The sequence below is a fragment of the Meles meles genome, chromosome 1, assembly GCF_922984935.1.
Source record: "Meles meles chromosome 1, mMelMel3.1 paternal haplotype, whole genome shotgun sequence".
Classification (NCBI taxonomy): domain Eukaryota; kingdom Metazoa; phylum Chordata; class Mammalia; order Carnivora; family Mustelidae; genus Meles; species Meles meles.
In genome coordinates this window covers 119038476-119054767 of record NC_060066.1, presented here as the reverse complement: position 1 = coordinate 119054767, position 16292 = coordinate 119038476, and the positions used below count along the sequence as shown (strand labels likewise).

The window sequence follows — 16292 nt, the reverse complement described above, 5'->3', positions numbered from 1 at the left end:
TGAGATCATGGCAGCCAAAGGCAGCCGCTTAACTGACTGAGCCACCCAGGCACCACTATCTACCTTTTAAAGATTTACTTATTTTAGAGAGAGAGAGAGAGCGTGAGGTGGTGGGGAGAGAGAATGGGGTGTGGGGCCAGAGAGCCCAATGTGGGGCTCAATCTCACAACCCTAAGATCACGAGTGAAAACCAAGACTCAGACACTTAAACGACCATGACACCCAGGGGCCCCAACTATCTATTTTTTAAGTATAGTATTTTCGCTATTGTTTGTCCCAAGTGTTTGAAAAATTCCCATTGTGATTTCTTCTTTGACACAGGCCAGTTAGAGTTTTTCAAATCTTCAAAGGAGATATTGTTTTGACTGACTTATGATTTACAGCATTGTGGTAAGATGGCCTGGTTGGTGCAATTTGACTCTTCGGTATTTGAGGAGACTGGCGTTTATGGGCTGGTATGTTGATATTTCAAAATATTCCATGTATGCCTGAATGTACAGTTTTTAGCTGTTGGGTTTGAATTTGCTTATTTGTTGAATCAAACTTCTGTTTTATTCAAATCTTCTCAATCTTTACCAGTTTTCTGTTGCCTGCTTCACGTATCAGTAAATGAAGAGAAGTATATTGAAATCGCCTAATGATGATGTTTCTCAATTTTTCCATTTGGTGCTCGCTTCAGCAGCACATATACTAACTTTGGAAGATATAGAGAAGATTATCATTGTCCCTGCACAAGGATAACACACAAATTCATGAGGCGTTCCCATATTAAAAAATGATTTTTCCCATGTTGTTCTTTTCGTATGTTTATGAGCTTAGGTGGTAGACCTTAATCTCTGAGGAACCTGAGGGCCCACACTGAGCGCACGTTCTTCCAGAAAGAAATACGCATCTCAAAAAAAAAAAAAAAAAAAGAAAAAAGAAATACGCATCTCCCAGAAGCTAGGGAATGTTAAGGGCCTGGATGGCTTTAGCCAGTGCCAGGATCCCTGGCTTAATGTGGAGGCTATGGTTATCTTTCCTTTGCTGCTGGTCCCAGGCTTATCTCCCAAGTGCTAGCCCACGTATACAAGGCATAGCATAGAGTAAATGCAATTCAAACATCTGAGTGATTCCATTTCATTTACTAAAGGCAATTTAAATTAAAATATGGTTCCTGCTTCCAAGGAATTTGTAATTTGCTGGCAGATGACAGATATTTTTGTGCTGGATACTTTCACCGGCCTTGTTTGACAAACTTCATGTGTCCTTGCTTTAACATTAATTCAACACCCATTGTTCAAATCGTTGAAAATGCAGTCTTAAATGCTTTCTTTGACTTCTCTCTGGATTTTCTTCCTTTCTCACAGGCCATTCACTCCTTTTCAGTTTGAGTCAATGACTCCATTTCTCTGCTTACTTTATATTAATTAGGTTGGCAAGTGACCAACTACATAATCCAATCTGACTTGGACAAAAATAAAATGCTTAAAGTTCATGTAACCAAGCAATCTAAGGTGGGGGTTCAGCCTTTGACACAGGCTGATCCAAGGACCAAATGATGTGGTCAGCAGAATTTCCCTCTTTGTACTTCTTCTGTGTTGTTTCCACTCTTAGACCCGCAACTCATTGAGGCAAGAAGACTCCCAGTAACTCTAAGCCTACACACTCCACAACAATCCTAGCTTCTAGTCAACAGAATTCCCAGAATGTTCACTCTAGCAACATAATTAGCTTCGAGTAAGTGCTTGTTTCAATCAGGGCTAATCACTGTGGAAGGTTTGACTCCTGGACCTAGTTCACACACCTACTTCTGAAGCCTGGGGTCCAGTCACAGAATGGAAAGAATGGAAAGCCAGTTTTCAAATGCCACAGAAGCCCTATATCATTTTCCTTACTTTATTTTCTACCTTTGTCCCCCCTGGCTCATATCACTCCAGCTACACTGGCTTTCTTACTATTTTTAAGGATGTCAAGCATGCTTGCTCTTTGGGGTTTCTGGATTTATTCTTATCTCTGCCTATAATTTTGTTAACACAGATATCATTTCAATTAAGTCTTTGTTTAGTATTGTATCCCATAATATCCTTTGCAGGGGGTCTTTTTATTTATTTTTATTTTTAAAGATTTTATTTATTTATCTGACAGAGAGAGACACAGCGAGAGAGGGAACACAAGCAGGGGGAGTGGGAGAGGGAGAAGCAGGCTTCCTGCTGAGCAGGGAGCTCAGGGCAGGGTTCAATCCCAGAACCCTGGGATCATGACCTCAGCCAAAGGAAGACGCTTAATGACTGAGCCAACCAGGCGCTGCCAGGGGTCTTTTTAGACAGCCAAATCAATTTTCTTTCACAACTACAGTCTTTTATAAGGTTCACATTTGATGTAAGGCAGAAAATAATCAAAATACTGAATGATATAAAGTCCTAATTTATACCATTCTGTGTTCCCTTAACCTAATGTCCTAAATTGACTTTGAAGGGAATAAGGTGTATGTACAAGTGACTCCCAAGTCTGGTCTTCAACTGTTTTGTCCCAAAAAGAACTTTGGAAAATATGTACCCTTTATACCTTGACTACTAAAATGTGTAAATTTAATAATTGCAAGTTTGTAGCTCCTGGCATATTGTACATTGTGTTAGATATGCTTTAAATATAAAATTGTCAAAACCTTGGCACTTAATTCATTCTGTTTATGGAAAAATGGCCACTCTATCACCTAACTGACCAGTCCTTATCATCAGAAAAAACCTGACCTCATTTGAATTCAAAACAGTGAATTGATAAACATTCTTATTAAAACTAAATCTCTTCCAGGGCACCTGGGTGACTCAGTGGGTTAAAGCCTCTGCCTTCAGCTGGGATCATGGTCTCGGGGTCCTGGGATCAAGCCCTGGGTCAGGCTCTCTGCTTAGCAGGGAGTTTGCTTTCCCCTCTCTCTCTGCCAGCCTCTCTGCCTACTTGTGATTTCTGTCTGTCAAACAAATAAAAAAAAAAAATCTAAAAAAAACAAAAACAAAAACTTAATCTCTTCCAAGTTCTAAGACTGATAGAAGAAAGAGAAGGTAGAATTTGTGTCTGGATGAAACATGGTCCCGCTTCCTTCAGTATTTCTCTCTCTGGGACTATGCAGCCTGGCTTTTTCTCTTCGTTTGGATTGTCCCCAGAGATTTTTATACCCTGGGTCAGGGCACCACAGTAAGAACTGGGATGAGTGAGGTAGCTTTCCTTTCATAAAGGAGAGGGAATCTGTGTAAGATGAATTGGTAAAGAAGTCCTGAGGCACCCTTTCTCATCTGGGTAGGAATCATTTTAAATTCAGGGTACAGATGAAACAGAATTTGCAAAATAATCCCTTAAAGCTACACTACCATTTGAAACTAAAGATGACCTGTCCTAGAGCATTTCACTTACATATACCAGAGGTAAGATTACAAAAATATTCCCAAGTCAGGGGGCCCTGGGTGGCTTAGTCAGTTGAGTGTCTGACTCTTGGTTTCGGCCCAGGTTACAATGTCAGGGTCATGAGATCAAGCCCTGTATTGGGCTCTGCGCTCAGCAGGAGTCTGCTTGAGATCCCCTCTCTCCCTCTCCTTTCCTCTGCTCCTCCTCCTCATAAATAGTCTTTTAAAAAAATTTTCCAAGTCAAACTTTACTAAAATTTCCATTTGAATTATAGAAATTATAACATCTCAGTTCAAAAGGAAACAATCTGGGTTCTAAGACTACATTAAGCAGAAATGCTCCAGAGCATGAATTTTACAAGTTTTTCCTCTGAATTAAGAGTCAACAAAAACAAGGTTAATTAATCTCAGAATATTTATACTTAAATCTTTATTTTTTTGAGATTTTTTTTTTTTTTTAATTTGACAGACAGAGATCACAAGTAGGCAAAGGGGCAGGCAGAGAGACAGAGGGGGAAGGAGGTTCCCCACCAAGCAGAGAGCCCAATGCGGGGCTCAATCCCAGGACCCTGAGATCATGACCTGAGCCAAAGGTAGAGGCTTTAACCCACCGAGCCACCCAGGCACCCCATTAAATTTTTATTTTTTTAAAAGATTTTATTTTTAAGCAATCTCTACATCCAACATGGGCGCAAACTTACAACACTGAGATCAAGAGTCACATGCTCTACAGACTGAGCCAGCCAGGCGCCCCATGAATATTTACACTTAAATTCACATACACAATCACAATAGAGCTGCTTGATACATTTGGGTTCACTTGGAATACCTAATAGGATATATATCATGCTGGATGTGATTAAACTTTGAGCTTCCTTGCCAATTATGATGTCTCACCATTTGTTTTTTAAAAGTCATAGTTTTGGGCCGCTAAGAACTGATTCATCTTTTTTTTTTTTTAAGATTATTTATTTGACAGAGAGAGATCACAAGTAGATAGAGAGGCAGGCAGAGAGAGAGGGAAGCAGGCTCCCTGCTGAGCAGAGAGCCTGATGCAGGACTCGATCCCAGGACCCTGAGATCATGACCTGAACCGAAGGCAGCGGCTTAACCCACTGAGCCACCCAGGCGCCCCCTGATTCATCTTCTTAATAGTAACAGTGTATCAAAAATTTTCTTCCAGTATCATATTTAAGTATCTTAAAACAGATTCAGAGAAAAGGTGAATAAATTTGAGGATGCAAAGCAAAATTATGGATTTAAAAAATTCTCAAATCAGACATGAACTCATCACAATTTTGCCAAATTAAAAAATTCCTGCTTTTGTTAGTTGATTTTGGCGTGATTTTTATATACAGCCCCCCCCTTTTTTCAACTTTAAAAAGGACATCAGGCTCTGAGTAGTGAAAAAGGGAAGGTAGAGATTCCTTCAGTCTTTTACACTATACAGGAGAGTTTTGCTTAGAATTCCAGATTATAATCTAGAATACAATTTATAAATACTGTTTTCTGCAGCAATCAAAAGTAGACTCTACAAATCAAAACCTAAATATACTATCTCAATTAACACAAACTAATTTTATCCCAGGATATGAAGCAGAAATGTACTGGTTCTTTTTTTTTTTTTTTTAAGATTTATTATTTTTTTTCTTTCTTAGAGAAAGAGAGTACACACCAGCTGGTATGGAAAGAGAGAAAGAAAGACTCTCGAGCAAGCTCCTTTCTGAGCAGAGAGCCCAATGCAGGGCTCAATCTCACAACCCTGAGATCATGACCTAAGATGAAATCAAGAGTCGGACACCTAACCATCTGAGCCATGCAGGTGCCCCCTGTACTGGCTCTTTTAAAATAACAAATATATAGTTATGGTCATCTACGTTACTCCTTTTGAATAGAAATGCTAATATACCACTGCTAGCATCCACTTCACACAGTTCTTTTGAGGCCAAGTTGGGAAAATGCATCACAAAGAAGAAGCCAAAAAAGTTGTTTTCCTTTACTGGAAAAAAATGAAAAACAAAAAACAACCTGTAGTCACAGAAAGATTTTTTTAGCACTATAATTAGCTTCATAGTTTTTAAAAATAGTTTTATAGTGTATAGTTCTACGAAAAAAATGAATCATAGGTTTTGGTAACTAAAGACCACAGACTCCAATTTTAAAGTTTTATTCATCACTCTGAAAGTTCTCATCCCAAAATGAGACCCTTAAATTTGTCTCCTTCTAGTTCTTTTTTGCACACATCCTTCATATTCCGTGAATGGGTATGAGTATCATTAGTGCTACATATGAGCCTTACTTCAAAGAAGGAATGAAGTTATTTTGTTTTTGTAGAGGACCTAATAATCCACCAAACACTAATAAACTGAGTATTGGTGGTGCCTGGGTGGCTCAGTTGGTTGAGTGACTGACTCAATTTCAGCTCAGGTCACAATCTCAGGGTAGTGAGATGGAGTCCCACAGTGGGTTCCATGCTCAGAGGGGAGTCTGCTTGAGATTCTCTCCATCTCCCCTGCCCGCCCCCACACACTCTGTGTGCACGTTCTAAATAAATCTTTTTTAAAAAGAAAAAGATGGTGTGCCTGGTGGTTGAGTCGGTTAAGCATCTGCCTTTAGCTCAGGTCATGATCCTGGAGTCCTGGGATGGAGCCATGAGTTGGGCTCCATGGTCAGTAGGGAGTCTGCTTCTCCCTCTATCCTTAGACCCTTCCTCTGCTAGTACTCTGGCTTGGACGCTCTCTCTCTCTCTCTCTAATGAATAAATCTTTAAAAATGTCAAGAAGAGGGGCGCCTGGGTGGCTCAGTGGTTAAAGCCTCTGCCTTCAGCTCAGGTCATGATCTCAGGGTCCTGAGATCGAGCCCCACATCGGGCTCTCTGCTTGGCAGGGAGCCTGCTTCCCCCCTCTCTCTCTGCCTGCTTCTCTGCCTACTTGTGATCTTTGTCTGTCAAATAAATAAATAAAATCTTTAAAAAAAAAAGTCAAGAAGAAAGTTCTGTTACCTCAAAATACAATTACAGGTTAAACTTGAGTTTTAAAATTCTGACAATATAAGCCATATAATATACTTACAATAATTTCAACAATCTCTCTCACTTCCCTAAAAAAATAACGGTAAATGGTTAATCTGCTCCCCTGCCACGTTTGTTTTCTACCTCATAAACTACAAACATCAGCATGTTGCAATAACAACAAGGGGGGTAAACATGTGCATTTCTAATTTGCAGGTAGAGCAACCCAAATCTGAGGGTCAAGGGCTCCCAACAGGTTATTTCAATTGACATGACAAAGGCCTGCATCTTGGAGCGGTTCACTCCAGACACTATTTGGGGCTAACTAATGTAACTGGATCCACAGGAAAAAAGTACTCCCTGGGTCATAATAATTACCCAAAAAGTTGCTCAAGACATATTCCATTCAACTATGTGCTATGGGGACAAAAAGATAATTACTACCTTAACAAAACTTACAATAAGGAGAAAGTAAGCAAAAATGCAACTAGAATAAAGATTCACATAGGGCACGTGGGTGGCTCTGTCGGTTAAGCGACTGCCTTCCACTCAGGTCATGATCTGGGTGTCCTGGGATCAAGCCCCACGTTGGGATCCCTGCTAAGTGGGGAGTCTGACCCTTCCCCCTCCCCTCCTTATTCTCTCACTCTCTTAAAAAAAAAAAATTCACATAATACAAAAATTACACTGGAGAACAGGATGGGTAGTATTTGAGAAGAAAAGGGAAGTTCAGTGGGCAGAGCAAAGTCACAGAGAAACAAGAACAGGGAGAATTTTATCAGGATAAATTAAAAGAGGACCAAATAGGGATGCCTGATTGGCTCAGTCTTGAGCATGTGACTCTTAGGGTTCTGAGTTGAAACCCCACTTTAGGTATGGACATTACTTTAAAAAAGAGGCCCAAATAAAGACTTCAAAGATTAGAAGGTTAAAGGGGCATCTGGGTGGCCCAGTTAGTTAAGCCTCTGCCTTCCGCTCAGGTCATGATCCCCGGGTCCTGGAATTGAGCCCCCCACCCCCTTAAGCAGGAAGCCTGCTTCTCCCTCTCCCTCTGCCCTTTCTTCCCGCCCATGCTCGCCCTCTCACGAATAAAATCTTAAAAAAAAAAAAAAAAGATTAGGTTAAAGGTGGCATGCCCCAACGCCAAAAATGAAACAAACAAACAAACAAAAAACCTCCCGCCCAAACCACCTGCCGCAGAGCCACAATCTGGTCAAGAGAGCTTGGAGGCATGACGTTTGTCATCCCTATTTGATTTTACAGCCGAGGTCGTTTTCCTTCCAGAACAAAAGCATCCCCGCTGGAGATGAAGCGATTTCCCCCAGGTCCTCCTCTCGCCAGCCCGGGCCGCACACCTGTCCGCATCTCCCGCTCCCGGCTCTGGGCCCGCCCTGCCGCGCCGCCTCACCCCCCCGCGTCCCTCCCCCCCATGCAGGCCTGCGCCCCAGCCCCCCCCCCCCACACCCGCCAGGGCGGCAGGGGCCCCGCGCCGTCCGCGCCCAGCGCCGCGGCCCGCCGTTACCCGACTAACCGTTCTGCGCGGTTCGCGCCGCCAAGCGTGCAAGGGACGCGGCTGCGCGGGACGGAGCTGCGCTGGGCCGCGCGGCTGCCACGCCGGGTGGGAGAGCTCCGCGCCGTGTGTGCGGGGTGGGCGCCGCTGCCTTGTACCCCGGCCGGCCGGAGCTTGCGCGCGGGGGCGGGGCCGGCACGACCGGCTCGGCCGCCCCCTCCCTCCCAAGCACGAGCCGTCACCTGTCTAGCCCCACGAGGCCAGGGTGGGCGGAGGGGGGGACGGGGTGCGCCGACCCCCTGCGCGGCCACGAGTACCCCGCATCCTCGGCCTCACGTCCACGCGTGCGGGACTCAGTCTCTGGCAGAGAAGAGGAAAAAGCGGGCAAGGGGGTGTCCCGCCAGGGGCCTGACCCAGAGCCTCCCCTGCGGCAATTGATGAATGCTGGGCGTTGTGGTCGCCAGGGAGGTGCGTAAGTTGGAAACATGGAGAAATGAGAATGCAGAGCCCAAGTTTTTATGGACACAGAATGTTGGGGGCAGCATATAATTGGAGCTAGCAGACGGATGATGTGCTAAGTACTTGGCCGGAATCCTCATGACCTTGTGCGGTGGGTACTACATTTCACTAGGAGAGCACCTGAGGCTCAGAGAGATTAAGCAGTTTTCCACAGGTCAAACAGCTAGCAGGAAGGAGCCAGCCTTTGAAGTCAGGCTCCAGAGCCTGATTTTGTGGTAAGAGTCACTGATGTCTTGAGGAAGTCCAGACACCAAAGCATACCAGTTACAGTCCTTTTTTTTTTTTTTTAATTTTTTTTTTACAGATTTTATTTATTTGAGAGAGAGCATGAGGCGGGGAGGGTCAGAGGGAGAATCAGAGTCCCTGAGCCAGATACAGGACTCCATCCTGGGACTCTAGGATCGTGACCTGAGCTGAAGGCAGCCCCTCAACCAACTGAGCCATACAGGTGCCCCAGTTAAAGTCATTTTAAATAATGTTAACTTTTAAGTAATACCAAAAAGGTATCAAGGCCCCTGCCTTCCAAGAAATTACAATTTCTTTGAGGAGGCTGAGGTACAAAAGAGCCAACATTTGTTGAGCTTTCCCTGCATACTGGGACCTTGTCCAACCCCTCCACTCCCACCTGCTACCACACACTCATAATTCTCAAAACAATCATAGGAGTAGGCCTTAAGATTTTGTTTTGCAAATGAGGAAACGGGCTGAGGAGTGGAGTTTGGGGGATCTGGTCCCCAGGGGTCCCAAGTGCTTTCCTCTCACCCACCCTTCCTCTGTTTCACAGCGAAGTTTTCAGTAGGAGTTCAAAGTGTTCATTGAAGACAGTGTAGAATCTACTGCCAAGTACTGCTTATGAGCAATAATTGTTCCTGCCTTTGAAAAATGCAGAGAAGGAAGGATCTTCAGGTCATTGTGGTGACCAGGACCTGGACACTGGTGCTTTAGGATTGTTAAGGGGCCAGCAGCATTTAGGGTTGACTGTAGACAGTTAAGTTAGGAAGACAGAGTGGGAGACTCTGGTTCAGGAGTGAATTTATAACGGCTGTGGGAAGAGATAGGATAAGGTGACTCCCAGGAGATTTCTCAAAGACGTCTTGTAAAGGAACAGTGTTGTGGGTTCAGAATTCGGACTCAGGAGCCAGATTGCCCAGTTTTCAAAAACCAAAAGACCTAATTAGGGTTGTTAGGGAAATAAAACTAGTGTTTGTGAAGCATATAGCAAGTGTTGAGTAAGTATTTGTTAAAAAAAAAAAAAAAGAAAGAAAGAAATCAAGAAAACGATTTCATTTACAACAGCATCCAGAAGATTAAAATACCTAGGGCTAAATTTAACTGGGGAGTTTGCAAAGCTTTAGGCAAGAGGACAGTCTGAAGAAACAGTGACCCCAAACTGCCCTTGCTTTAGATACCAGCTGTATGTAAATCTGAGGGTCCCTAGGGCCACCCTCACTTTAGACCATCTGGCCACAAATTGGAGGTTCCCCAAACCACCCTCAGGCTAATTTGCTAGCAAGACTCACAGAATTCAATAGAAGTTATTATCCTCAAGGTCATGTTTATCACAGGTTAAGGATAAATTGAAATCAGGCAAGAGAAGAAGAGCATGGGCAGAATCTGGAAGGGGTCTAAAGTCAACATTCTAATCCTCTCCCCCAGCTATGACGACGTGTGGCAGTATTCAAAGAGTTTTGCCAACCACAGAAAGTCACTCCAGTCCTGGTACACAGCATTTTATTGAGGCTTCCTTCCTTGATGTGAATCATCACCCAGGTGACTAAACTCAAATCTCCAAGTCCCTACCTACCTCCACCCCAGTAGCTGAGCTGTTATCATGTGACACAAAGAAAGCCCTACTTCTCCAATCACATGGTTGGTCTTTCTGGCATTGCTGGCCCTCACCTTGAGTTGTTTCATTTGCATAAACTATTGGAATTGATCTCTGGGAACCTACCATGAATTACAAAGACACTCCTCTAGCACTTGGAAAGGTGCAAGGTTTTAGAAGTCACCTGCCAGGAGCTTGGATAAAGGCCAGACCTCTTTTTAGATGAACCCAAATTCCTTACTACATTAAGTTAGTAGACCTATACATTGAAAACTGCAAAATGTTACTGAAAAAAATTAAAGAAGACCTAAATAAATAGTAAGGCATCCATGTTTATGATAGAAAGACTTAATAATGTTAAGATGGCAATACTACTCTGTGTGATCTACAGATTCAACACAGTCCCTATTAAAATTCCAACAGAAGTTTTGCAGAAGTGGAAAAGATGACCTCTAAATTTGTATGGAATTGCACAGGACCCCAAATAATCATAAAAATATTGAAAAAGAACAAAGTCAGAGGACTCACACTTCCTTATTACAAAACGTATTACAAAGCTACAGGAACCAAAACAGTATGATATTACCATAAGGACAAATATATAGACAAATAGAATGGAATTGAGAGTCCAGAAATAATCTCATGAACATAGGACCAATTGATTCTCTAAAAGGGTGTCAAGATCATTCAATAGGAAAAGAAGGTCTCTTCAACAAATTGTACTGAGACAACTGGATATCCATATGTAAAAGAATGATGTTGCAACCTTAATTCATAGTACATACAAAAATCAACTCAAAATGGATTAACCAACAACCTAAAAGTAAAGGCTAAACTATAAACTTCTTAGACGAAAACAGGGGTAAATCTTAAGGATCTTGGATTTGGCGATGGATTCTTAGATACAACACCAAAAGAAGATCAACAAAAGAAAAAGTATGTAAATTTGATTTAATCACAATTAAAAGCTTTTGTGCATCAAAGGATAATTAATTAACAAGAAGGTGAAAGAGGCACCTAGCTGGCTCAGTTGGTGAAGTATGCAACTCTTGATCTGAGAGTTGTAAGTTTGAGCTCCACGTTGGGTGTAGAGATTACTTAAAAATAAAATCTTTGGGGCACCTGGGCAGCCCAGTCGGTTAAGAGTCTGACTCTTGGTTTCAGCTCAAATCATGATCGCAGGGTCATGAGATAAAGGCCATATTGGGCTCCGCTCAACAGAGTCTGCTCAAGATTCTCTCTCTCCCTCTGCCCTTCCTGCTCATGCTCACTCTCTAAAATCAATCAATCAATAATAAAATCTTAAAAATAAAATATTTTCTTAAAGAGTGGAAAGACAACCCACAGAATGGAAGAAAATATTTGCTAATTAGGGTCTAATATCCAAAATACATAAAGAACACTGATAATGCAGTAACAAAAAGACAGCCTAGTTAAAAAATGAGCAAAGGACTTGAACAGACATTTTCTAAGAAAATATGTAAATGGCTAACAAACCCATGACAAGATGCTCAACACTATTGGGCAATAGAGACATGCAAATTAAAATTACAAGATGCCATTTCACATCCACTAGGATGGCTAAAGTAATAATTTTTTTAAAAAAATAAAATAAGTACTGGCAAGAATGTGATGAAATTCGAGACCTCATATATTGATGGTGAGGGCAGAAAATAATATAGGCATCATAGAAAACAATTTGGTGCTTCCTCAAAAAGTTAGAGAATTACCATATGACTCCCCCCATTCTACTTCTATGTATATATCTAAAGAATTAAAAACAAATATTCAAACAAATACTTACACAAGAATGTTCATAGCAGCACTTTTCATAATAGTGAAAAGTTGGAAACAATTCATTGCCCATCATTGAATACCATCATTGAACAAAGGTGGAATAGCCACAGGATGGAATATTATTTAGTCATAAAAAAGAATGAAGTATATGGGCTATAGCATGTATCAAAATACTGCAAGTGAAAGTAGCAAGGCACAAAAGGTCACTAGTTATATGTTTCCATTTTATGGAATATCCAGAATAGGTAAATCTGTAGAGATAGAGAAGAGAGTTAGTGATTGCCAGGTTCTAAAGAATGGGGAAAAAGGGAATGATTACTTAATGGGTATGGAGTTTTCTTTGGAGTAATGAAAATGATTTAGAACTTGATATAGGCACTAGTTCTCCAACATTGTGAATGTATTAAATACCACTGACATGTATACTTTGAAATGGTTAGCTTTATGTTATATGAATTTACCTCAATTAAAAAAAACAAATAAATAAATGAGAAACAGATTTTCCATGCATTTAATAAAGGTTACTATATGTGTTCATAGGATCATATCTAATTTTGTAATTGTAACTTTGTATTTTTTTCTTACAGAAGGACAACATGGTAGTCAGAATAAGCAACCCCCCTAAGATGTTCATGTCCTAACCCTTCAAACCTGTGAATATGTTATATTACAGGACAAAAGGGAATTAGGGATGCAGATGGAATTAAATTTGCTAGTCAGCTGACCTTAAAATAAGGAGATTATCCTGAATTGTCTGGACCCAGTGTAATTAGAAGCATTCTTTTTTTTTTTAAAGATTTTATTTATTTATTTGACAGACAAAGATCACAGGTAGGCAGAGAAGCAGGCAGAGAGAGAGAGGGAGGAGCAGTCTCCCTGCTGAGCAGAGAGCCCGATGTGGGGCTCGATCCCAGGAATCTGAGATCATGACCTGAGCCGAAGGCAGAGGTTTAACCCACTGAGCCACCCAGGTGCCCCTAGAAGCATTCTTTTTTTTTTTTTTTAAGATTTTATTTATTTGACAGACAGAGATCACAAGTAGGCAGAGAGGCGGGCAGAGAGAGAGGGGGAAGCGGGCTCCCTGCGGAGCAGAGAGCCTGATGCAGGGCTCGATCCCAGAACCCTGGGAATCATGACCTGAGCCGAAGGCAGAGGCTTTAATCCACTGAGCCACCCAGGCGCCCCCTTAGAAGCATTCTTAAAAGTGGAAGAGGGGGTGCCTGGTGGCTCAGTTAGTTAAGCAACTGCCTTCAGCTCAGGTCATTATCCCGGGGTCTCATGATCGAGTCCCACATTGGGCTCCCAGCTCCACGGGGAGTCTGCTTCTCCCTTTGACCTTCTCCCCTCTCATGCTCTCTCTCACTGTCTCTCTCTCTCAAATAAATAAATAAAATCTTTTTTAAAAAAGTTGAAGAAGGGAAGGGTGCCTAGATGGTTCAGTCGAGGCATCTGTCTTTGGCTCAAGTCATGATCTCAAGGTCCCTGTGTTGGACTCCCTGCTTAGCGGGGAGTGTGCTTCTCTCCTCCATCTGCCCCTCCCTCCTGCTCATGTACTCGCGCTCTCTCTGTCTCAAGAAAATGAATAAATTCTATAAAAAAAGAAAAGTGGATGAGGGAGGCAGAGAGGTCAGAGTGAAACAGTGTGAGAAGGATTTGCTATTGCTGACTTCGAAGTCGGAAGAAAGGGTATGCCAGCGAGGGAATGCAGGTGGCCTCTAGAAGCTTGAGAAATGCTGGGAAACAGATTCTCACCTAGAACTTCCAGAAGGGAACAGAACTCCCCTCCACACCTTGATTTTACCTTGGTGAGGTCTGTATTGGACTTCTGGCTCAGGGAACAGTAAGATCGTAAATTTATGTTGTTTTCAGCCACGGTTTATAGTAATTTGTTACAGCAGTGGTAGAGAACTAATACTGCCGGCATCAATGTGGATTCTTCAGGCCCCGCAAAAGTGGTTCCCACTAACAGGGAATACTGTCATAAAGAGCACAGGCTTTGAAGTTGGAAGGCCAGGTCCTATAACTGACTAGTTTTGTGCCTGCAGGCAAGTCACAGAAATCTTCCAGGTCTCCTCTTTCCTCACCAGGTACACCGGAGATAATACCTACAAGCCCAGTGTGTTGTGAGAATCAAAACAGAAAATTTGGCAAGTGCTCAAAGAATGTTTATATATCATATTAAAAGTTGTCAGTAAAGGGGTACCTGGGTGTCTCAGTTTTGGGGTGGCCTTTGGCTCAGGTCATGATCTCAAGATCCTGGGATCGAGCCCCATGTTGGGCTCCCCACTTGGCAGGAAGCCTTCTCCCTCTCCCACTCCCCCTACTTGTGTTGCCTCTCTCACTGTATCTCTCTCTGTCAAATAAATAAATAAAATCTTTAAAATAAAAAAAAAGAAGAAGTTGTCAGTAAATGGTGCTTAAGAGGTAAAGGTCAAGGCTGGAAAAACAGAAACAGGAAAAGCAGAAAGAGGAACCAGTTTGAGCGAGCTGGAGAAAGTGATAAAACAGGCACAACTCTTGAACAGTTTTATCAGATTTTATCCTGGCCTTAGGGAATTCCTAAATAGGAATTTTAGATTTGACAGGAACTTGGAAACCACGCAACCAAACCCACGTTTTGTAGATGTGGAAGTTGAAACCCACAGAAATTGAAAGACTTTCCTAAGGCCACCGAGCTAATGAATGGTTTGACCAGGCGAATAAACAGTTTTCCTGGCTTCACTGTGTGGAGCATAATCTTTAAGATAAAAAAGTATTTCTGCACAGAAAGCCTTAACTGCAAACCATACGGGGTACAGTGCCCTCTAGTGGCCTTTAATTTTATCTCACAAATTTAATTTATCTCACAAATCTCCGTTACTTCTTTCTGTTCGAGATGGAGCAAGGTAGACCGCCTTAGATAAACTTACAGCTCTTTTGCAGACTCAGGAAGATTTCAAGCGAGTTTTAACTTCAGAAATTAAGGACAAGGATGAGAAACACATTAAAAGAAAAGGTGGCGCAGATCTGGTAAATGCAAAATTGGAAATGTATTAATTTTGCTGACTACATTGCTCAAATATTTTATCTGGAAATTAAGAAAAATAAGTTTTTGTTGTGGTTTCACTGACAAATTCAGCAGCTTCGTGTCCATTTCCTTATTCTTTTAATATCTCTCTTAGGTAAGAAATAGGAAGGTGCTCTTAACCCTATTTCATTAATAATAAAATGTAAAAAAGTTTTGTTTTATTGAAATATAATCCTCATATAAATTCATGATGAATATTACAGAATTCCATAGTCCATAAAAAGCAGAAAATTCACCATTTTAAAGTGTACAAGTAAGTGGCTTTTTAGTATGTTCACCATGTTGTACAAACATCACCACTATCTAATCACAGAACATTTTCATTTCATCTCCCCATAAAGAAACCTTTTTTTTTTTTTTTTTTTATTTATTTGACAGCGAGAGACAGGAGATCACAAGTAGGCAGAGAGGCAGGCAGAGAGAGAGAGAGGGAAGCAGGCTCCCCGCGGAGCAGAGAGCCCGATGTGGGACTCGATCCCAGGACCCTGAGATCATGACCTGAGCCGAAGGCAGCGGCTTAACCCACTGAGCCACCCAGGCGCCCCGAAACCTTTTTTTTTTTTTTAATCTTGTATCTCCTCAGGAAAACATAGCACTATTGAGTAACTATTACATCCTATGGAGAACTCCAATATTTGGTCACAGCCTTAAAGAGCTCTTGGTTTTAGTCCCACAAGCCCTCTTTGAAATGACCTACCCATAAAGAAACCTTGTGCTGGGGCATCTGTGTGGCTCAGTGGGTTAAGCCTCTGCCTTTGGCTCAGGTCATGATCCCAGGGTACTGGGATTGAGCCCCGCCTCGGGTTTTTTGTTCAGGGGGGAGCATGCTCCCCCCTCTCTTTCTGCCTGCCTCTCTCCCTACTTGTGATCTCTCTTTCCCTGTCGAATAAGTAAATAAAATCTTTAAAAAAAAAGAACAAAAGAAGAAAGAAACCCTGTGCTATTAGCAGTTAGTCTCAGTTTTGCCCCCTCTTCTACCATCCCTCGGCAACAATGAATAAACTTTCTGTTTCTACAGATTTTCCTATTCTGCATATTTCACGTAAATGGGTTAAGTATGTAACCTTGTGTGGCTGACTTCTTTAACATAATGTTTTCAAACTTCACCCATGTTACAGTGTGCATCAGTACTTAGTTCTTTTTATGGCTGAATAACATTACTGTAAGGATATATCGTGTTTTGC

The 16292-nt window shown here is 42.0% G+C and overlaps 2 non-coding genes across 2 annotated transcripts; one reads left to right on the top strand and one right to left on the bottom strand.

Moving 5' to 3' along the window:
* The first annotated feature begins 666 nt into the window (after positions 1 to 666).
* LOC123928285 lies at positions 667 to 772 on the top strand. The gene has a single exon (XR_006815655.1). It is a non-coding gene; the product is annotated as a U6 spliceosomal RNA (small nuclear RNA).
* Positions 773 to 15675: 14903 nt separating this feature from the next.
* On the bottom strand, positions 15676 to 15803 carry LOC123928790. Its single transcript, XR_006815812.1, has one exon. It is a non-coding gene; the product is annotated as a small nucleolar RNA SNORA25 (small nucleolar RNA).
* Between the last annotated feature and the right edge of the window lie 489 nt (positions 15804 to 16292).